Source organism: Heterodontus francisci, chromosome 3 (genome assembly GCF_036365525.1).
Source record: "Heterodontus francisci isolate sHetFra1 chromosome 3, sHetFra1.hap1, whole genome shotgun sequence".
Classification (NCBI taxonomy): domain Eukaryota; kingdom Metazoa; phylum Chordata; class Chondrichthyes; order Heterodontiformes; family Heterodontidae; genus Heterodontus; species Heterodontus francisci.
This window is the reverse complement of record NC_090373.1, coordinates 91,329,433-91,353,792: the sequence shown is the minus strand read 5'-3', so window position 1 is coordinate 91,353,792 and position 24,360 is coordinate 91,329,433. Positions and strand designations below refer to the sequence as shown.

At 44.0% G+C, this 24,360-nt stretch overlaps 1 protein-coding gene and 1 pseudogene across 1 annotated transcript in view; both read right to left on the bottom strand.

Moving 5' to 3' along the window:
- Positions 1–24,360, bottom strand: part of LOC137358404 (fibronectin type III domain-containing protein 5-like) — a 265,469-nt gene that overhangs the window by 98,848 nt on the left and 142,261 nt on the right. The gene's annotated exons all lie outside the window — the stretch shown is intronic.
- On the bottom strand, positions 624–732 carry LOC137368087 (5S ribosomal RNA; annotated as a pseudogene).

Below are 24,360 nucleotides of genomic sequence, written 5' to 3'. Positions count from 1 at the left end.
CCTTTAAAATAGGGGGCAGAATAATGCCTATGAACATGTTAAACATTCAAAAACTAGCATGGTAAGCGATTTTGAAGAGCCTGGTTAGAGTGGAGGTGAAGGATCTGTTCATCTTAGCAGAGAGGTCAGTGACGATGGGGCAAAGATTTAAAGTGATTGGTAGAAAGATTAGAGGGGAGATGAGGAAAAACTTTTTCACCCAGAGGGTGGTGGGGGTCTGGAACTTACTGCCTGAAAGGGTAGTTGAGGCAGAAACCCTCAACTCATTCTATTTTTTTATTTTTTACTTTATTTAGAGATACAGCACTGAAACAGGCCCTTCGGCCCACCGAGGCTGTGCCAACCAACAACCACCCATTTATACTAATCCTACATTAATCCCATATTCTCTACCACATCCCCACCATTCTCCTACCACCTACCTACACTAGGGGCAATTTACAATGGCCAATTTACCTATCGACCTGCAGGTCTTTTGGAGGTGGGAGGAAACCCACCCGGCGGAAACCCACACAGACACAGGGAGAACTTGCAAACTCCGCACAGGCAGCACCCAGAACTGAACCCAGGTCGCTGGAGCTGTGAGGCTGTGGTGCTAACCACTGCGGCACTGTGCCGCCCATAGCCTACTGCACCTGGTATTCCCAGGCAGTCTCCCATCCAAGTACTAACCAGGCCTGAGACTGCTTAGCTTCCAAGATCAGACGTTTTCGGACTAGTATGGCTGTAGCCCATTCAAAAGGAATCGAGATATGCACCTCAAGTGCCATAATCTGCAGGGCTACGGACCAAATGCTGGTAGGTGGGATTAGAATAAGTGGAGCGTTTTTCGGCTAGCACAGTCACAATGGTCCAAGTGGCCTCTTTCTGTGCCTTCAACTTTCTATGATTCTATGACACACTCTATCACCAGTTCAGCATCTGGATATTTTAGTACTTATATTAGACCAATTTGTTTCAAGACATTGAGAAATATATTGCAAATATAGTTGGGGACTGTGCTTCAGACAGTGATACAATTAACGGTTTAGTCCCCTGAAGTAACTTGGTAGCTGCTTCCTTGTCAGTATGATTGAAGCACAAATTGGAGAGTGAAGAACTCTTTAGCTTACTTCTGCAGAGATATTATGAATGTAGTATTTATGTAAGAATTCAAAAATATAGGCCTGGTGACAGGTCACTGTCTGTGTTGGATCCCATAATGGACCTGAGAACTTCATACAGACCTGGGGTGTCCAACTTTTTCACGTGGGGGGGCCACATTAAAATCTTTGTCTTACATAGACGGCCATTGAGACAATTTCGGAAAGATAAAGGCATTAAAATTTTTATCTTACTATTCATCAAAACATCAATATATGTGCATTTTTGTGAAGAAGCATTAAATTAGAAGACTAATTACTTATTCTTCATTGTGTTGGACACTGATTTACTGAAATACCTGGTATTTGTTTTTACTTGCACCAGTAGTCAATGTCTTGTAGCGATGCAGGGTATTCTGGATAGATGTCCATCTGTCAGGAGTGATCTTGATCATGCTCTCTTCCTCCCTTTCTGTGTCTTCCCGCTCTGTGTTGTTTCCTCCTGTGTCATGTCCCCCTCTCTGTATTGTTCCCTCCCCTCTCTGTCATCACCCCCACTGTATCCCCGTCTCTTTGTCCCCCCTTTTTCTCTCTCTGCCCCCCCTCTCTGTGTCCTCTCTTTCTCCCCCTCTGTGTCGGCCCCCTCCTCTCTCTCTCTGTCCCCCATCTCTCATTGGCCTTTATTGCAAGGGGATTGGAGTACAGGAATAAAGAAGTCTTACTAAAATTGTACAGGGCTTTGGTGAGACCACACCTGGAATACTGTGTGTAGTTTTGGTCTCCACATTTAAGAAAGGATATACTTGCAAAGTAAATTGGGCCTATATTCACTGGCGTTTAGAAGGATGAGTGGCGATCTAGTTGAGGCATGCAAGATTCTGAAAGGGCTTGATAGGGTAGAAGCTGAGAGATTGTTCCCACTGGTCAGGGAATCTAGAACATGGGGACACAGTCTAAGGATAAGGGGTCAATCATTCAGGACTGAGATGAGGGGAAATTACTTCACTCAAAGGGTTGTGAATCTTTGGAATTCTCTACCCCAGAGGGTTGTGGATGCTCCATCATTAAATACATTTAAGGCTGGGGTAGATAGATTTTTGGTCTCACAGGGAATCAAGGGATATGGGGAGCAGGCAGGAAAGTGGAATTGAAGCCCAAGATCAGCCATGATCGTTTTGAATGGCGGAGCAGGCTTGATAGGCCATATGGTCTACTTCTGCTCCTATTTCTTGTATTCTTGTTCTCTCTCTGTCTCCCCCCTCTCAGTCCCCCCTCTCTGTCTACACCCCTCTCTCTGTCCTCCCTTTCTCTCTCTCTCTCTCTGTCCCCCCTCTATCTCTCCCTCACTCTCTCTCTGACCGCACCCTCCCCCCAACCCTCTCTGACCGTTGCTAAAGCAGGAACAGTGGTTTCCGAACTTTAGACAGATTTGTGCTTTTCCATGGACTTTTAAAAAAACAAACAATCGGAACCCACCGAAGCTGTCCTGACAGGTGCTGAGAGCAGAAACGGAGCTTCCAAACTTTGGACACATTCAGGGTTTTCTGGCGGGTTCCAATTTTTTTAAAGCCTGACAGAAAACCCTGAATCTGTCTGAAGTTTGGAAGCCACTGTTCCCCCTCCCAGCACCTGTCAACTGTTAATATGGAAAGCAATGTTAATGAGCAGTGGATAAAGATCTGAGCTTGGAAATCCCAATTCAGCTGTGAAATGGACGGTGTGATTTTTTTTTTAAACCGGGCTGGTTGGAAAGAAGAAGCCAATGGGAAATTTCTCATCCCTGAAATTATCAGTCACGGGCCCCTGGTGAGGATGAGGAATGGCTGGGTACAGTTTACATCCATGGGCCAGATCGTGGCCCGGGGGCCGTATGTTGGACAACCCTGATCTAGACTGACATTTCCGTTCAGTACTATTCGAGTGCTGCACTGTCAAGTGCTGCATTTTTGATGAATGTTAAACTGAGGCTCCACCTGTAAAAGATTCAAATATCTCTCAGACTTATTTGAAGGGAAGGGAGTTCTCCTAATCTTCTCCCTCAATAAACTCCACTGAAAACAGATTATTGACAATACATTTCCTTACTGCTTGTTAGACCTTGTGCGAAAATGGACTTACACTAAAGAAACACTTGCATTTATGGAGCACCTTTTACAGCCTATTGTTCCAAAGTAATTTACAGCCAAGCGTAGTCACTATTGTAACATAGGAAACCTGGGCTGAAATTTCTGGGTCCCGCTAAGGGCGGGAACGGAGGCAGATGGGGCCCAATAATACCCGTGCTGACCATTGTATCGTTTTCCCGAAGGCGACCATTTTTGATGAGGCGGGTTTAGGGCTGGCAGGACTTCCTGTTCCCCCCTTGGCAGGTAGCCAATTAAGCTTGTTAAGAGTCTTGTTAAGTGCACTTAAAGGCCCAAATCAACAGGGGAAGTTTAACTTCCTGGAGGCAGACACCCAGCAGCAGGTCTAGAAGCCCTCCCTGCCTGCATGGGTGCATGTGCAGCCAAAGACTGCCCTGTAGAGGGGCTCCCCCACCACCCACTAAAGTGGTGGCTTGGCTGCTGTATCTGTTTTTCATTTAACGTTTTAAAAAAGTTGGTGAGAGGGCACCTCCATGTTGAAATTCTCTCTCTGTTACTTACCCTCTACTGCAGCCTGCTTCTCCTCTCAAGCTGGAAGGCTTCTGGATTGGCCCGCCAGCTTCGCGAACCCACCAGCTGCCATTAATTGGACAGGGAACCCGTCTCCATTCCAATTCAGGGGGAAAATTTCAAAATTGGGGCAGGTTCGGGACCAGGAAACTCTCCAATTTTTTAATTCCCTCCCCCGGAGGAAAAATCCATTCCTTGGCATCCAGCCAATCTGTGTACAGCAAGCTCCCACAAACTACAATTAAATAAATGGACAGATAATCTGTTTTAGTGATGGTTCAGGGTGAAATGAGAGAACTCACCTGCTCTTCCTTGAATAATGAAATGAGATCTTTTACAGCCACCTGCGAGGGGAGACGGGGCCTCGGTTTAACATCACATTCAAAAGGCATCATCTCTGACAGTGCAGGACTCCCTTAATACTATACTGGGAATTTCAGCTTACATTGGTGATCAAGTATCTGGAGTGGGTTTTAAACCCACAACCCTCTGACTGAAGAGCAGAGAATGCTACCACTGAACCAGGCTAATAACAACTAACTCCACTTCAAATTCATTCATTCTTTGTGAAGCACTTTGGACTTCCTGAGGATGTGATAACAAGCTATTAAAATGTACTTTTTCTGTGAGTGTGTGGTAAAAGAAAATAGAAAATAAATGAAGCAAAAAATGTACATTCCAATACTGATGCCTATTTCTGGTGTAAAAAATGGCTCTTTCTCTTACCATGGGGAATTTTTCACCTCCATGATTAAAACACCTTACCAACAATGCATCCTTATAGCTGAAGCTGCAGTCAGTTAGTACATCTCGTGTAACTGGGTTTAAATCAGTCCAAACTGAGGAAATGAAAGTCTTTTTCTTTGCCAATTGTAAGTGACCTATGTGAAGTGTGTTTCAATTGCCTCAATTAAATTCACAGTTGCATGTGTGCACAACACAAAACTACCCATCAAATAGGGAAAACCAGGAATCTCATTCAGAGAATCTATAAAAATGTCTTTAAAGATTTACCCTTGTGCTGAGGGAAATGCTCATCTAAGGTTGTGGTGAACTGATGTGGAAGGATTTTAACCTTACACGCCTGGCAGAAATGTGTCAGAAAGTTAGCTAAGATGCCCTGAGTTGCCTACTCGCCGGAAAGCTGCCCAGATCCTTCATTTTTCGATTTTACCAGAGCCATTTGGACAAGTGGTTAAGCCGTCTGGCAAAACTGGAAAGGTCCTAATGAAAACATGTGAATCAGGGTCTAATGTTGTCACCAGCAGCGACTTTAACATTGAACTGAGCAAGAAAGCCACTATGACTTTCCTGACGGTGAAGTGCAGTGTGAAGATGATCGGGAAGCTAAATCAGCCCTTCAGGAATATTTTTTTAACTTCCCTCTGTGGGGCCAGGAGGAGCAGGAGGGCTGAAGGTCTCACAAGAAAAGATTGGCCCTACTCTGCCTGGATTCCCCCACACTGCCCCTCACATTGCTGCTGCGAAACCCCCTGAAATCTCTATCCCCACATTCTCCTGAGTGCTGGCGGTGACCAAGGACCACCTGATTTTTCAGAGGCCAGCAGTAGTTTCCTCTCTGTTTCCCATCCATTCCAGGGTGGAAGTAGACTGGCAACATGCTAATGAGGCCCAGTGGTTGAAATTGCCATATCCTCAACTGGTGGGTGGGAAACTAACTGAAACCACAGTTTTCCACCAGTAGCCCACTAGCTGATTAAAATCTTCCTCCATTGTTAGAATTCAATGAGCATTATTGTGTAACCTCTTGAATTTTCAATGCTGATACTAAATATAAATAGAGGAAACATGTTCTATTCCCCAAATCTGACATCCCACTTTGATGGTCACACAAAGCTGTCTGTTGTTTGTACTATTTCAGTACAATTTTTGAAGTGTTACCTCATATCAAGGATTATTGATATATTGAGCCTTCAATATAACTTCACCAAAAGCTCATAAATGAGACATAATGGTCCAGAATTTGCTGGTAAAATAATGGCAGGTAAATCCCCCCCCCGAGGAGAGTCGGCCAGCAATTGCAGTTGGAGGAGGGGGATGCCCGGTGCAGGAAGGGCCCAAGGTTTCCTTGTGGGGCCCAAGAGATCACTTCTGCTCCTCCTAGCTCATCAGGAAACAGTAAAAAAAAAAAATCTTATCTTAATAGCCCTTTTCTGGGCCATTGGCTGCCTGACATTGGTCATTGTATATGCAATTGCGAGTTAAAATTGCGATGCAGTCCTTTTTTAGACATAGAACCCTGACTGATGAATTTTAACAAGGTCATATCGTTCCTGTGGTGAGGGCCTCCTATTGTGCCCAAAATGCACCTGTTAAGTTGGCATCAAGTGCCAGTGCAACACGAACATGAGCACCACGCTGCCCCGATTTTAAACCCCGACACACCCCATTCCCAACAGGCATCAAGATTAATCGACCTATGGTATCCATTATGTTTGAATATGATAATATGCAACTTATATAACACTCATGGGCAGTTTGGTCATGTGAGGTAAGGTATGGCATTTGGATTTACTTCCACTGAGCATCCAATTACAATTTTAAAAAATGATATTCTTCAGAAAAGAAAATTAATTGTATCCTATCTTTTAGCTTACTTTAATTACAGAATATAATTATTTTTGATACAAATGCATAGAAGGCAAAAATCCAGAGACCTTTGCTTCCAGCCTGCTGGCTCTTCACCTTGCTGGATTTGCTACTGTCAGAGATCTATCCCCTCATTTAAATAGTGCTGGCAGACACCACTTGGAGTGCTTCTCGGCATTCAATAATCTGTGGAGGCTGCAAAATGAGCTCTAAGGGAGTGGTGGGTCCTCCCTGGATTGCTCTAGTGGTCTACTTTATAATTCCCAGTACTTGACCTTAATTGGGCCCCAGTTGTGCCCCCACCCCCACCCCACCCCCCGCAGCCTGGACATCTCCTTTCACCCAGTGTACCAGTTGCTACTTATCAGCCAGGCTGGGGATGAGGAAACTCCTGGCCTGGGAGTGCCCATGCCCTACCACTTGGTCTTGTTCTTCTGGTGAGAGTGATCTTATTTGGACAGATGGAGGCAGGAGTGTGCTGGAAGACCAACAGAAATTGGGGCCATTATATCTTGTTCCAGCTCCATTATGTTAACTAAGTGTAGATTAATCTAACAAGGATTCTAGCTTTATGCTTTTTTTCCTCATACACGCCACCTTTTACTTTATTGAATATTGAGCAGAGATGTGAAAATTAGCTAAATCATTCCTGATTGGTGGTGACAAGACTAGTAAGCACAACACTTTATTTTGTGGAGTGAGCATGTTGAACAGGACCTGGTGTCTCACTAGTGTATTCACCTCACGTTGGATGCCTCAGTGGAAGCTGCTGCTATATCTAATGCCTCAGTTTGCTACAGTAATTTATTACTGAAAAGAAGGCTAAAGTACAAATGGAAATATTGTGGGTGCCTCCCATTAAGTTGACGATAGTCTGTTAATGTTGTGAATAACGTATGGTTGGATGGCGCAGAAGACGCTAATTAGATGTTATCCGGCTACAGTTTACATTTTTTTGTTCCAAAATTTATTGATTACATTCCTTTTCATATATCGCCCACTCAGTCTCGCTCATTCAACATTAGTGAGAGACCAATAGTGCTGTTATTAATTTAGTTTAACATTATGAGTGTATGCAGTATAAACACTGGACATTCACAACTAAGAAACAGTGTAGTCAGCAAGGCATTGTGTTTTAATACGAACCAGTTCAACTGTTTATGAATGCATATGGCTGTCAGGATGGCAGTAAAAATGGGGGCAACCTGGAAAGTATAACTCAGCAGATCTCAGAGTTATTGATCTATGTATTTTTAGTGTTATAATGGCTGCATGGTTTAATGAAAATCTAATAACACATCACAGTGTAAGATGAGCAAGTTAGGACCAAAATTTTTATCAGAGACACAGTCCATGGTGTTGTAATTGACAGCCTTGTTATAAGTGAGAGCTATATCCAGCTGACTATAATTTTGTCAAAACCTATTAATTAAAATAGTCAGCATCTTAAACTAAAAAATATATAAATGGAGGTTCAACCTACCATAACATGTCGCTGAGCATCTGTCCATGAAGATTTCTATTACCTGAATTCAATCTAGGATATGTAGTTATGAATGTACCATTATCTCTACGCGTGCTGCCTAGAATATCAACTAACATTATGGCCACAAAATGTTGCAAAATGTTACCTCACATTAATATATTGCCCAGTTGTGAAATTTCACAGAATTCAATTGATTCATTTTTAATGTGCTTACAACAGGTTTGCCAAAAGAGGAAATCTTCACAAGTACTGTTATGGCGTTGATGTGACCCATCCTGAGAAAATTGGATCTGGAGTACTGCACATGGCAGCTGGATTAAGATGTTAAGGGGTGAAAATCTGTGGTGATTTTGCTGGAATGGACTTCTGATGGAGTTTGCAAGGTTAGCGGGAGGGCACCTCAATAGCATCAGACAGGCATATACAAGTGCCATTTTGAGCATACATCTGCTGCGCTCCTGTCACTGGCAGCTGGAAAACTCTATCCACCCTTGGTGGTGGGGGGGGGGTGGGGGTGGCTGGCGTTTCCAGGCCAGCCACCCTGATACTAGCCAAGTCCCTCTCAGGCTCCTGTGGAAGGAGACCGATTTTAAAAAATGGCAAAACTGCCCCTTTCTTCAATAGTCCAGGCTGCTTTCTTGGCCTGGATCCTAATAGTGAGTCATATGTTCAACCTTCTGGAGGTAGTTTACCACAACTCACTTATTGTTACATCTGCCAAAAATATGAAAGGTCCCAACTGAGCCAAAGAAGTGGGAACTCTCAGTGTAAGAACAAAGAACAGTGCAGCACAGGAACAGGCCATTCGGCCCTCCAATCCTGCGCCGATCTTGATCCCTGCCTAAACTAACACCTTCTGCACTTCCGGGGACCGTATCCCTCTATTCCCATCCTATTCATCTATTTGTCAAGATGCCTCTTAAACGTCGCTATCGTACCTGCTTCCACCACCTCCCCTGGCAGCAAGTTCCAGGCACTCACCACCCTCTGTGTAAAGAACTTGCCCCGCACGTCCCCTCCAAACTTTGCCCCTCGCACCTTAAACCTATGTCCCCTAGTAACTGACTCTTCCACCTTGGGAAAAAGCTTCTGACTATCCACTCTGTCCATGCCGCTTAGAACTTTGTAAACCTCTGTCATGTCGCCCCTCCACCTCCGTCGTTCCAGTGAAAACAATCTGAGTTTATCCAACCTCTCCTCATAGCTAATGCCCTCCAGACCAGGCAACATCCTGGTAAACCTCTTCTGTACCCTCTCCAAAGCCTCCACGTCCTTCTGGTAGTGTGGCGACCAGAATTGCACGCAATATTCTAAGTGTGGCCTAACTGAAGTTCTGTACAGCTGCAGCATGACTTGCCAATTTTTATACTCTATGCCCCGACCGATGAAGGCAAGCATGCCGTATGCCTTCTTGACTACCTTATCCACCTGCGTTGCCACTTTCAGTGACCTGTGGACCTGTACGCCCAGATCTCTCTGCCTGTCAATACTCCTAAGGGTTCTGCCATTTACTGTATACTTCCCACCTGCATTAGACCTTCCAAAATGCATTACCTCACATTTGTCCGGATTAAACTCCATCTGCCATTTCTCCGCCCAAGTTTCCAACCGATCGACATCCTGCTGTATCCTCTGACAATCCTCATCACTATCCGCAACTCCACCAATCTTTGTGTCATCCGCAAACTTACTAATCAGACCAGCTACATTTTCCTCCAAATCATTTATATATACTACAAAGAGCAAAGGTCCCAGCACTGATCCCTGCGGAACACCATTAGTCACATCCCTCCATTCAGAAAAGCACCCTTCCACTGCGACCCTCTGTCTTCTATGACAGAGCCAGTTCTGTATCCATCTTGCCTGCTCACCTCTGATCCCGTGTGACTTCACCTTTTGTACCAGTCTGCCATGAGGAACCTTGTCAAAGGCTTTACAGAAGTCCATATAGATAACATCCACTACCCTTCCTTCATCAATCATCTTTGTCACTTCCTCAAAAAACTCAATCAAATTAGTGAGACACGACCTCCCCTTCACAAAACCATGCTGCCTCTCGCTAATAAGTCCATTTGTTTCCAAATGGGAGTAAATCCTGTCCCGAAGAATCCTCTCTAATAATTTCCCTACCAGTGACGTAAGGCTCACCGGCCTATAATTTCCTGGATTATCCTTACCACCCATCTTAAACAAAGGAACAACATTGGCTATTCTCCAGTCCTCTGGGACCTCACCTGTAGCCAATGAGGATGCAAAGATTTCTCTCAAGGCCCCAGCAATTTCTTCCCCTGCCTCCCTCAGTATTCTGCGGTAGATCCCATCAGGCCCTGGGGACTTATCCCCCCTGGGGAATCCTCACCTGGAGCTTTGTCCTCTTGATGTAATTGGCCTCGTAGCTGATGGACAGAGCATCCACTTTTCACAAGGCAAATAGGAAACTTCTGGAATTATGGCAGCAAACTGGCAGAACCCCTGAGGAACTTCATGCCCAATAGTTTAAAACCACTTTTGAACAAGTTTTATAACCCTACTGAAACAAGTTTTTTTTTTTGCAATTATCATTGGCCTCATTTAAACAAAGGTTTAAGAGAACAATTTTTAGTACGTCAGCTTACTTTCCTGGACATATATCATAATTTTTCAATTTGATGAGACAAGAAAGATTTTTTAGTTAATTAACACTATATGGAACAAGCTAGCTGCCAGGATTGGTGACCACTGAAAAGGAGTTTTGGTACACATATTAGAATTAGAATTAGAACATTACAGCGCAGTACAGGCCCTTCGGCCTTCGATGTTGCGCCGACCTGTGAAACCATCTGACCTACACTATTCCATTTTCATCCATATGTCTATCCAATGACCACTTAAATGCCCTTAAAGTTGGCGAGTCTACTACTGTTGCAGGCAGGGCGTTCCACGCCCCTACTACTCTCTGCGTAAAGAAACTACCTCTGACATCTGTCCTATATCTTTCACCCCTCAACTTAAAGCTATGTCCCCTCGTGTTTGCCATCATCATCCGAGGAAAAAGACTCTCACTATCCACCCTATCTAACCCTCTGATTATCTTGTATGTCTCTATTAAGTCACCTCTCCTCCTCCTTCTCTCTAACGAAAACAACCTCAAGTCCCTCAGCCTTTCCTCGTAAGACCTTCCCTCCATACCAGGCAACATCCTAGTAAATCTCCTCTGCACCCTTTCCAAAGCTTCCACATCCTTCCTATAATGCGGTGACCAGAACTGCACGCAATACTCAAGGTGCGGCCTCACCAGAGATTTGTACAGCTGCATCATGACCTCGTGGCTCCGAAACTCGATCCCCCTACTAATAAAAGCTAACACACCATATGCCTTCTTAACAGCCCTATTAACCTGGGTAGCAACTTTCAGGGATTTATGTACCTGGACACCAAGATCTCTCTGCTCATCTACACTACCAAGAATCTTCCCATTAGCCCAGTACTCTGCATTCCTGTTACTCCTTCCAAAGTGAATCACCTCACACTTCTCCGCATTAAACTCCATTTGCCATCTCTCAGCCCAGCTCTGCAGCCTATCTATGTCCCTCTGTACCCTACAACACCCTTCGACACTATCCACAACTCCACCGACCTTCGTGTCATCCGCAAATTTACTAACCCACCCTTCTACACCCTCATCCAGGTCATTTATAAAAATGACAAACAGCAGTGGCCCCAAAACAGAACCTTGCGGTACACCACTAGTAACTAAACTCCAGGATGAACATTTGCCATCAACCACCACCCTCTGTCTTCTTTCAGCTAGCCAATTTCTGATCCAAAGCTCTAAATCACCTTCAACCACATACTTCCGTATTTTCTGCAATAGCCTACTGTGGGGAACCTTATCAAACGCCTTACTGAAATCCATATACACCACATCCACGGCTTTACCCTCATCCACCTGTTTGGTCACCTTCTCGAAAAACTCAATAAGGTTTGTGAGGCACGACCTACCCGTCACAAAACCGTGCTGACTTTCTCTAATGAACTTGTTCTTTTCAAGATGATTATAAATCCTATCTCTTATAACCTTTTCCAACATTTTACCCACAACCGAAGTAAGGCTCACAGGTCTATAATTACCAGGGCTGTCTCTACTCCCCTTCTTGAACAAAGGGACAACATTTGCTATCCTCCAGTCTTCCGGCACTACTCCTGTCGACAATGACGACATAAAGATCAACAGCAACGGCTCTGCAATCTCCTCCCTGGCTTCCCAGAGAATCCTAGGATAAATCCCATCTGGCCCAGGGGACTTATCTATTTTCACACTTTCCAAAATTGCTAACACCTCCTCCTTGTGAATCTCAATCCCATCTAGCCTAGTAGGCTGTATCTCAGTAATCTCCTCGACAACATTTTCTTTCTCTACTGTAAATACTGACGAAAAATATTCATTTAACGCTTCCCCTATCTCCTCTGATTCCACACACAACTTCCCACTACTATCCTTGATTGGCCCTATTCTAACTCTAGTCATTCTTTTATTCCTGATATACCTATAGAAAGCCTTAGGGTTTTCTTTGATCCTATCCGCCAATGACTTCTCGTGTCCTCTCCTTGCTCTTCTTAGCCCTCCCTTTAGATCCTTCCTGGCTAGCTTGTAACTCTCAAGCGCCCTAACTGAGCCTTCACGTCTCATCCTAACATAAGCCGCCTTCTTCCTCTTGACAAGCGCTTCAACTTCTTTAGTAAACCACGGCTCCCTCGCTCGACAACTTCCTCCCTGCCTCACAGGTACATACTTATCAAGGACACGCATTAGCTGCTCCTTGAATAAGCTCCACATTTTGTTTGTGCCCATCCCCTGCAGTTTCCTTCCCCATCCTACACATCCTAAATCTTGCCTAATCGCATCATAATTTCCTTTCCCCCAGCTATAATTCTTGCCCTGCGGTATATACCTGTCCCTGCCCATCGCTAAGGTAAACCTAACCGAATTGTGATCACTATCGCCAAAGTGCTCACCTACATCTGAATCGAACACCTGGCCGGGTTCATTACCCAGTCCCAAATCCAATGTGGCATCGCCCCTGGTTGGCCTGTCCACATACTGTGTCAGAAAACCCTCCTGCACACACTGGACAAAAACAGACCCATCTAAAGTACTCGAACTATAGTATTTCCAGTCAATATTTGGAAAGTTAAAGTTCCCCATAACCACTCCCCTGTTACTCTCGCTCCTGTCGAGAATCATCTTCGCTATCCTTTCCTCTACATCTCTGGAACTATTCGGAGGTCTATAGAAAACTCCCAACAGGGTGACCTCTCCTCTCCTGTTTCTAACCTCGGCCCATACTACCTCAGTAGACGAGTCCTCAAACGTCCTTTCTGCCGCTGTAATACTTTCCTTGATTAACAATGCCACACCCCCCCTCTTTTACCCTCTTCTCTGTTCTTACTGAAACATCTAAATCCCGGAACCTGCAACATCCATTCCTGCCCCTGCTCTACCCATGTCTCCGAAATGGCCACAACATCAGGATCCCAGGTACCAACCCATGCTGCAAGCTCACCCACCTTATTCCGGATGCTCCTGGCGTTGAAGTCGACACACTTTAAACCAGGTTCTTGCTTGCCAGTGCCCTCTTGCGTCCCTGTAACCTTATCCCCTACCTCACTACTCTCAACAGCCTGTACACTGGCACTACAATTTAGGTTCCCATTCCCCTGCTGATTTAGTTTAAACCCCCCCCGAAGAGCACTAACAAATCTCCCCCCCAGGATATTGGTACCCCTCTGGTTCAGGTGAAGACCATCCTGTTTGTAGAGGTCCCACCTACCCCAGAAAGAGCCCCAATTATCCAGGAAACCAAAACCCTCCCTCCTACACCATCCCTGCAGCCACGTGTTCAACTCCTCTCTCTCCCTATTCCTCTCTTCGCTAGCACGTGGCACAGGCAACAACCCAGAGATAACAACTCTGGTTGTTCTCGCTCTAAGCTTCCACCCTAGCTCCCTGAATTTCTGCCTTAAATCCCCATCTCTCTTCCTACCTATGTCGTTGCTGCCTATGTGGACCACGACTTGGGGGTGCTCCCCCTCCCCCTTAAGGATCCCAAAAACACGATCCGAGACATCACGAACCCTGGCACCTGGGAGGCAACACACCAACCGTGAGTCTCTCTCGTTCCCACAGAACCTCCTATCTGTTCCCCTAACTATGGAGTCCCCAATGACTAATACTCTGCTCCTCTTCCCCTTTCCCTTCTGAGCAACAGGGACAGACTCTGTGCCAGAGACCTGCACCCCATTGCTTACCCCTGGTAAGTCGTCCCCCGCAACAGTATCCAAAACGGTATACCTGTTGTTGAGGGAAACGGCCACAGGGGATCCCTGCACTGCCTGCTGGTTCCCTCTCCTTCCCCTGACGGTAACCCGTCTACCTACTTCTTTCACCTGAGGTGTGACTGCCTCCCTATTACTCCTGTCAATAATCCCCTCCGCCTCCCGAATGATCCGAAGTTCATCCAGCTCCAGCTCCCTAACGCGGTCTGCGAGGAGCTGGAGTTGGGTGCACTTCCCGCAGATGCAGTCAGCAGGGACACTCTTGGCGACCCTTACCTCCCACATTCTGCAGGAGGAACATACAACTGCCTTTACCTCCATTCCCACTATTCTAGATTCCCAACAAATCTACTGAAAAACCAAACGGAAAAAAAAAGTCAAAACTTGTTCGCTTAGCAATCCGACGGACTGAACTTTTTAAATAAAAAGCTTACCTTATCATATAACCTTATATGATGCTTCCAAGAAATGTGTAAGAAGTAGAATGTGAATGTTTTCATCATATAAAAATTTATACCACACTCTCCCAAAAACATCCTTTGGAGACAACCAAAATAAATTTCAACAACGTTCATTCTCTGCAAGTGCTCAGCATACATGTATTTCATGCCAGTGTTTCCATTGGTGGTGGTATATGCTTTATATGTTCCTTATCTTGTGGCCATTCTAGGTGCTAGCCCAGGAATAAGTGAGGTCGGTGGCTAGCTACTGGGTTTCAGTGGCAGCTCTTGGGATTGATGGTGCTGGGATTGCAGATTGGTGATCGGCCTCATTAGACAGGAATTTAGGTCACTGTTGGGCTACAACATTGTGGTATTGATTCTCTCAAACACACTTCCATCAAGCAAGATTTTACACTGGGAGCACAAGATGACTGATTAAACCATCTACAGTATATCCTCACAGGATAGGAATATTTTATTGGAAAATAGGCATGTATTGTCTGGACTGACATTTCAGTGCACTACTGAGGAATTGATATATTGTTAGAGGTCCTGTCTTTCATATGAGATCACAAAGCAAAACTGCATCTACGGAGGGAATTTTATGCCCTCCCTCTAATGGGTTCGGAAGAGGAGAGAGCACAAAATCGATAAGGATGCTGGTGGGTGTTGCCGCCACCGCCAAAATTTAGTCCGGGTGGGAAGGCCGGTGAACGGCCATCCTGCCCTGCCACCAATTGAGGCCCTTAACTGGGCAATTAATCCCCAATTAAGGGTCTCATCCCACCGCCGCTGCAATTAGCCATGCGGCAGGCAGCTTTATCATTGTACGGGAAGCACAACACAGAACAAACGAGCGGTCTGCTTCCCAGCTCCGGGGATGGTGACCCTTGTTAAAAGGCACTTAGTGCCAGAACGAACGACCTGGCATTAGGAAGGGAGGTCCCGCTGAGAGCCATCCCCCTACCCTTGCTACCGAACCCCCTACAGCGCGAAATCCCTCCCGCTCTGACCTCCATGTAGCTTGGTCCAGGACCGTTCCTGGGTCTTGAGTGGGTGCTCCACCAGCAGCAGTCACTGTGTCTGGGGTAGCGCTGCTCAGTGGAAGAGCTTCCAACCTCCAATTGGCCGGCAGCTCTGAGGCTGGGAATTTCGGCACTGGGGTCCTTGATCCCGTGGAAGGCCCGCTGTTGTCCACTTAAGTGCCTGATTGACACAAGAGTCGGTGGGCCTTCTGGAGAAGAGACGACGCAGGGTTCTCTGTGTTCCTTTTCCAGGATGTTGAGATCCCTGTCACCAGCATAAAAACCTGGCCTAAAATAAAAACAGAAAGTCCTGGGAATACTCAGCATGCCTGGCAGCATCTATTGAGAGAAAAACAGAATCAACGTTTCAGGTCTGTGACCTTTCATCGGAACTGGCAAAGGTTAGAAATGTAATAGGTTTTAAGCAAGTGAAGGGTCATGGAACATGGGCAAAGTTGTAGTAAAAGACAAAGCATTAGTCCAGAGACAGTGTTAATGGCACAATAATCAACAGCTCTGTCCAAAAGCACAAACATAAAAAAGTTTAAGACAGGCACATGGTTTAAAAATAAATAAACAAGGCCGTCATGCTCTGAAGATGTCGAACTCAATGTTGAGTACAGAAGGTTATAGAATGCCAACTCAGAAGATGAGGTGCTGTTGCTTGAGGTTGCGTTGAGGTTCACTGGAACACTGCAGCAGGCCAAGGACAGAAAGGTGGGCATGAAAGCAGGGTGGTGAATTAAAATGGCAAGCAACCAGAAGCTCGGGGTTATGCTTGCGTACTGAGCAGAGATGTGGTTTCAGTTGGTTTTCTTCAACCAAGGATTCCCTTCCACTGTGGTTGGCAGAGCCCTCAATCGTGTCCGACCATTTCCCGCACTTCTGCCCTCACCCCTTCCCCTTCTTCCCAGAACCGCGACAGGGTTCCCCCTTGTCTACACTTTCCACCCCACCAGCCTCCACATCCAAAGGATCATCCTCTGCCATTTCTGCCACCTCCAGCGTGATGCCACCACTAAACACATCTCCCCCTCCCCTCCCAGCATTCAAAAGAGATTGTTCCCTCCACGACACCTGGTCCACTCATCCAACACCTGCAACACCTCATCCCCATCCCATACAATCGCAGGATGGAAAAGGGCAGGTATTATACCACCTTTCTCCTCACCATCCAAGCCCCAAACACTGCTTCAGGGTGAAGCAGCGATTTACTTGTACTTCTTTCAATTGTTTCATTCACTGCTCATAATGCAGTCGCCTCTATACTGGGGAGACCAAACACAGATTGGGTGAAGAAGGGTCACTGACCCGAAACGTTAACTCTGCTTCTCTTTCCACAGATGCTGCCAGACCTGCTGAGTGATTCCAGCATTTCTTGTTTTTGTTACAGATTGGGTGACTGTTTTGCATGACCCCAAGCTTCCAGTTGCTTGTCATTTTAATTCACCACCCAGCTCTCGTGTCTACATTTCCGTCCTTGGCTGCTGCAATGTTCCAGTGAAATGCAATGCAAGCTCGAGGAACACCACCTCATCTTCGGATTAGGCTCTCTACAGCCTTCTGGATTCAATATTGACGTCAACAACTTCAGAGCATGACTGCTTTGATTTATTTATTTATTTTTTAACCATGTGCCTGTCTTAAACTTGTTTTTTATGTTTATGCTTTTGGACAGAGCTGTTCATTATTCTGCCATTATCACTCACTCTGGACTAATGCTTTGTCTTTTACTACAACTATTAGCACTCCCTTTTCCTTTGGTCCATGACATCTCTGTCATTTAATGTCTCCTGCCCTCCGCCCTATCACATACCTTCCCTTTTGTTCTTCTTCCCCCTCCCCCCTTTCACTTGCTCAAAGCCTATTACATTTCTAAACTTTGCTAGTTCTGATGAAAGATCACAGACCTGAAACATTAAATGTTTCTCTCTGCACAGATGCTGCCCGACCTGCTCAGTATTTCTAGCACTTTGTTTTTATTTCAGATTTCCAGCATCCACAGCAATTTTGATTTTAAAATCCCAGGCTACCTGTTCAGGTAGATGTAAAAGATCCCATGGAACATTTCAGAGCAAAGCAGCGAGTATCCTGGCCAACATTCTTCCCGCAACCAATAACACCACAAAAACATTATCTAGTCATGTATTTTATTTGCTGTTCGGGGGATGTCACTATGTTCCTGTGTTTGCCTAATAACAACAGTGACTGCACTTGAAACAAATTAATTCACTGGTTGGAGTGTCCCAAGAACAGACGATACTACAGAAGTGGAAATTATTTCTTTAAGGAAAACTAAAATTGCTGGGAACACACACCAAGCCTTTCAGTTCTGCAGAGAGTAAAGGGGCACAGGGCCTGAATCTACTTTGCCATTCTGGTGGACTCCTGCTGTAACTCCAGGTCTTGGTGTTACATGGGTGTTTTCAGTGGCCTTCTTTGAGAGCAGAGCTTCTGCCTGCTCCAAATATCGTCACAGACACAATGGGGCGAGGCTAAAAGCACCATGAGCCTTGTCTACAACTTTACATTGTATTTATTTTATTTAGAGATACAGCATTGAAACAGGCCCTTCAGCCCACCGAGTCTGTGCCAACCATTAACCACCCATTTATACTAATCCTACATTAATCCCATATTCCGACCACAGCCCCTCAATTCCCCTACCACCTACCTACACTAGGGGCAATTTACAATGGCCAATTTACCTATCAACCTGCAAGTCTTTGGCTGTGGGAGGAAACCGGAGCACCCAGCGGAAACCCACACAGTCACAGGGAGAACTTGTAAACTCCGCACAGGCAGTACCCAGAATCGAACCCGGGTCGCTGGAGCTGTGAGGCTGCGGTGCTAACCACTGCACCACTCTATTCAATTCTGGGAAGTTTTTATTGTGTTCAGTTATGAGAATAAGATGGGGCTTACCAACACCATTTTAACAGTGAAACTTAAAAGATGATGAGGAAAATAAATAAACTCTGGAACAAAATCTGTAGACTTGAATATATTTGAAGAAAATAAGCACGCTTATAAGCAGGTATCTATTTTAATTATGCAAAAATCTAAGCCAACATCAGAATAAATGGCGGTAAATTGTAAGGAAAAGCACGAGTCACAGAACACAAAGAATTATACAACTGAACTAGGTGAATGGTCACCATTGATGTATTCCTAAGGATTTATGGGCTCTATTTAAAGAGCTAACCACTATGTCAAAAATCTGTTTGTGTAAATAATACCACAAGTGTGTATTTGCATTATAGTTGTTGACTTGTTGCATGTTAGATCCAGAAGGCTGACACTGAATGGGCAACTGAGTTAACCCCATCTGATACATAAAACTGACAGAAATTAAATGACCCAGATTATTGCAGGAGCATAAAACAGGCGATATTGGATTGGCCAACCATTATACACCCTGCCCGCTTTTTATTGACATCAATTGAAAAGAAAAATCGGGCAGGGTGTATAACAAGCAGTCGACCCAATGTCACCCGTTTTGCGTCCACACTGAAGTTAAACGTTCCGCCTACTATTTCCAGACTGTGCAATTTGGAGAAAGCTCAGTATGTTATAATTCAGGACCAGGAGTGCATAGTAACAATAATAAGCATGGTCTGATATATCTTGTTTTTGCTAATTTATATGTCTCCCCTTATAAGTCATTGTATTGCTGTCCTAGAGAAAGCACGCAATAAGTGTCTAAAGCCCTCTGGCTCCGTCTCATTGGGAGGCACACAAGAATACGCCCAGTTGATACGTCATCCATTACTGGAGATTTTTTAGTTTAGTTTTAGTTTAGAGATACAGCACTGAAACAGGCCCTTCGGCCCACTGAGTCTGTGCCGACCATCAACCACCCATTTATACTAATCCTACACTAATTCCATATTCCTACCACATCCCCACCTGTCCCTATATTTCCCTACCACCTACCTATACTGGGGGCAATTTATAATGGCCAATTAACCTATCAACCTGCAAGTCTTTGGCATGTGGGAGGAAACCGGAGCACCCGGAGGAAACCCACGCAGACACAGGGAGAACTTGCAAACTCCACACAGGCAGTACCCAGAATTGAACCCGGGTCGCTGGAGCTGTGAGGCTGCGGTGCTATCCACTGCGCCAATGTGCCGCAAACTTGCATGGTTTTTGAGAGCAGCAATTTGCATGTTTTTAATTATCATGCTGAAAAAGCTGATCAAGAAAAATGCTGGCTAAAGGCAAATGAAAAACCATAATGCTATGGAAGCAATATCTAACCCTTTTTGTGTTTCAGCTTAATGTCTGGCTCTGAGGCTGTATATTTGAACAGTGGATAATCACAGGAGCCAACCTGTGCAGTACTATTTTGAGATACACTGCATTAGTATACACAAACATGCTAGGCCAAAAAGCCCATCCAATACATCATCTTAACATAAAATTACCTAGTAGTTACAGTACTGAAACAGGCCATTCGGCCCAACAGGTCTATGCTGATGTTTTTGCTCCACATGAGCCTCCACCTACCCCTCTTCACCAAACCCGATCAGCGTAACCTTCTATTCCTTTCCCTCTCGTGTATACCTAGCTTCCCCTTAAATGCATCTATGCTATCTGCCTGAACTGCTTGTGGTAGCAAGATCCATATTCTAATGGGATGTCATTACCTCATCTTTCAGGACCAGTGACCTATCAGTTAAAATGGGTACGTATTACTGGCTTTTTATTGCACAATTATTTTGTTATTCACTTCAGATTTATTTATGCTCTATCCTATTTGAGTTCAAAAGGTGTGATTTATCTGTTACAAATGCATGTTTATATCAGAAACACATATGAATTGTCATGATTCCTAACATTTCCTGACAATCCTGAACCAGCTCTGCAGGACAAATGAATTATTCAGAGTAGCAACTGGAGAAACCTATTACATCAAGAAATCACACTGTACCAGAAAATAGGTCAAGTAAAACTAGCTCATCAAAAGCAGCACTACATAGGCAAGTAGATGGGGGAAACATCAGTGAACATAACAATAGAACTGAACTTGTAATCAGCCTATTCTACAAATACACTGCATAAGCCATGTATTTAGAGAAGAGAGATATGGTAAATTTGAGGATTTTACTTCCTGACTTTCTCTTCATGTCCACACAAGTTATTGACTCGTATAGGCATACAGTTCCAAGGACATTGGTAACCTTCTTGACCTTACTCAAATAGACAGTTTGGGGCTGAATTTCGCAGAGGTTCTCCCCCCATGTCCAGTGCAATATTGGTGGAACAGCTGCAGAAACTCTGGAAAGATTTTGTAAACACTTCGAACACCACACTTTTCTGAAGTTTGTGTGGCTCTTCCTCCAAGCTTACAGCAGACAAGAGGGAGAATCATGATTGAGATTCAACTGCTTAGCATCGTCCAGTTATTTAGTCTTGGATACACCTTAGCTGAGTTTGATCATGTTGTTACTCAACGGTCTATAAATTGGAATTGGGGCACAAACCCAGTGCAGCACATGCTGCAGGTGCTTAATGAAGCAGGTGGTAGGACCTTGGAAAATTGGTCCGCCAGCTTCATTTGCTAATTTCCAGTGAGCTGCGGGCATCAGTTGTGGCCCCCAATGTAAATAGATCGTCTTGGTGGGCAGCATGCGCAGTGTAATGCCACAAGCATTATTTTATGCCCAAGCATAACAATGAAAATATGAAACAGATAATGGAAAAATAGTTTAATTACTTAGATTGAAGAAATATTAAATAAATTAATAAACTATTATACGTGGAATTACGCAAGAATAATGTAAACATATGCAGTGAAGAGAAGATGAATGCTGATGCTCCGAGTTTGTAAATTGATCTGAGGCTACAAAAGTCAGAAATACTGAATATGGCATTAAAATATTCCACAGCTTTAGAAATCTATCTGATGTCAGTACCCACATGTGCAGTAAAAAGGGGCAGATTCTCCATGCTTAGGTCAAACACTGGTAAGTATCTATTTCCTTTAAAGAACAGGCAACCGTGTGATGCAGTACTGTAAATGACGTCATTATCATTGAGCCTATCCAAGCTTTTGTGCTAATTTCAGTTTTACACATTGCTATCACTAAGGCCAGCAAGACTGATCCTGAATCCATCTCGACACTTTCTCTCTGCTGCCCCACTCCCCCAACCAACACCGCCAGGAAATGCATCTTTTAAACAACTCACCAGAGAAGAGAAAAGAGGGTTGATAATGAGCTTGATTTAAAAAAAAATCTCTCCTTGGCTTAAATCAGCACATGATATCACCCCATGAACGAGCCCAACAATTGGGATTTTTTAAAAATTCATTCACGGGATGTGGACATCCCTAGGAGGGCCAACATTTATTACCTATGCTTAACAATAAGTGGCTTACTAGGCCATTTCAGAGGGAAGTTAAGAGTCACCACATTGCAGTGAGTCAGGAGTCACATAAAGGCCAGACCAGGTAACAGCAGCAGATTTCCTTCCCTAAAGAGCATTAGTGAATCAGATGGGTTTTTATAACAATCTAGTAGTTTCATGGTCACCATTGCTGATACCAGTTTTTTTATTCCAAATTTCTTTAATTAACTGAATTTAAATTCCCGAGCTGTGGTGGAAACTCATGTCTCCAGATCATTAGTCCAGGCCTCTGGATTACTAGTCCAGTAACATGTCCACTATACTAATGTACACCCCAGTTGTGAATGTTAAGAGAGATATGTAGCCGAGACTTACATGTTGAGTTTATTATTCACAGCAGTGATCCTTGATACCAGAATCAGTGGTGGATGAGACATAAAGGGATATTACTCATACCTCATAAGGGATAGGAGGACATTGTAGTCTAAAGCACTCTGATTCTAAGTCCTAGAACAAAAGCACTAAAACAATAGTAACTACATGCTCCAATATAAAGTAAAATCTTCAAAATGGTGTGCCCTATTATCAAAAACATTGATCAGATGGCTATGTAAAGTGAGGAATGAAAATTAAATAAGATATTTATGATAGCATGAAATATAGAGGTAAAACCCATTAGCAACAGAATTCTAGGATATAGGCTGTTAGCAGTAGTGCTCGGAGTGTGCTCTTTGAATCCTTGGGTTAATTGCCAATCTCTCTTCATGGAACATACTGGCCTATTGGGTATTAGGTGTTTCATCTGTTCCCTGCACTCATCACTAAGCTGTAAGCTAGCCTTTGGGATGCTTGCTGCTTTCAAGAACTAATATGATAGGCAGAAGAAATGATACAATAACATTCAACAATGTATAAGAATGTTTAACAAACACATCAAGAAAAACCTTCTTGGTCCTGGTCTGCATTAAATCTCGCTTGCATCCCCTCCGACTTTCCCCAGGCGTTGACATTTTTTGTAATTCATTCGGTGGACATGGGGATCGCTGGCTAAGCCAGCATTTATAGCCCATCCCTATTTGCTCTTGAGAAGATGGTGGTGAGCTTACTTACATATAACTGAAGGAAGAAACAACTTACTGAATTTTCATTAGATTTTTTTCAATGTATTAAAGGACCCTTATATAGCAAGAGTTATTTTGCTAGTATTAAAAAAAAAATTAAAAAGGGAATTTTAGTAGGCTAGATAAATGCTTTTTAATCAAGGGGACAGTAAGGGCTGATTCACAACAGTGTTACGGTTTGTCAACTGGTTCGGGCTAAGCTTAAGGCAGAAATCATGGCAACAGGAGCAGAAAATGGACAAACACTCTTCGATTGGACAAGCTCGGCAGCAGGCACAGAACATCTGGGTGGAAAACTGTCAAGCTGTTCGGCTGTTAGTCAGAGTGTGCATGCGTCAAGTCTGGAAGGAAAAAAAAGTCAAGTGCTGCTATAGTTCCAAAGAAGGACAGAAAAAAGTGAAGAATTCCAAGGAAAAACAGAAGATTATAATCCATCTTATTTTCTCACAATTTCCTAAAAGACTCAGTGAATTTCAGTGTGTCATTTCATCTTGTTCCTGTATTTCAAGAAGGCCTGCTAAATTAATTTTCCACGTCGCCTGAAAAAGAACTGTTTTTTTCAAAGACCTGTCTACATACTCAGAAGGTTGGACTGAATACCAGTTTGGAACAACATATCTCATCTGCTGTTTACTTCTAGTGACGTATGTGCTTTTTTTCTGTCACAGAGCTCTAATATAAAAATCCTTTTTTGACTTTTTCCAGTTCACCAATATAGGTATAGGAACATATATGTGTGTGTGTGTGTGTGTGTGTGTGTGTGAGTGCAAGCGTGAAAAGGTTAAAAAGGGATTTGGAGGAATTTTTAAACATTAATGTTGGATATTTTAAAAATTGATCTATGTGCTATTGTTTTACTTTATTAGTTAATGCTTGTTTTGTAATAAACTGTTAATTTGTTTGTTCAGTAAAGAAACTGGGTTTAGTGTATTCTATCCTGGGAGAAAAATAGTGTATCCGATTGACTGTTTCAACAAGTGGAACACTTTAAAGAATATGTTATGGCCTGTGGAGAAGTGGGACTGAATTAACAGTGCATTCCTCCCGCCTTCGTCATAACACTAGATTCCATTTAACTTCATAAAAGTGTACTTGTTGCTATTTCTTGTTTTGCAGGGGAGAAGGGAGTAAATGTCATCAGCAACTCTTTGCCAATTATTGCAATGGGCTACTTGCAGATTTATTATTGAATAATCCTTGTGGGTAGAGGCTGACCAGTCTGGGTGAGATCCCCCAAAGACATGTCACAAGCTTGTTCATTCCTTTTTTT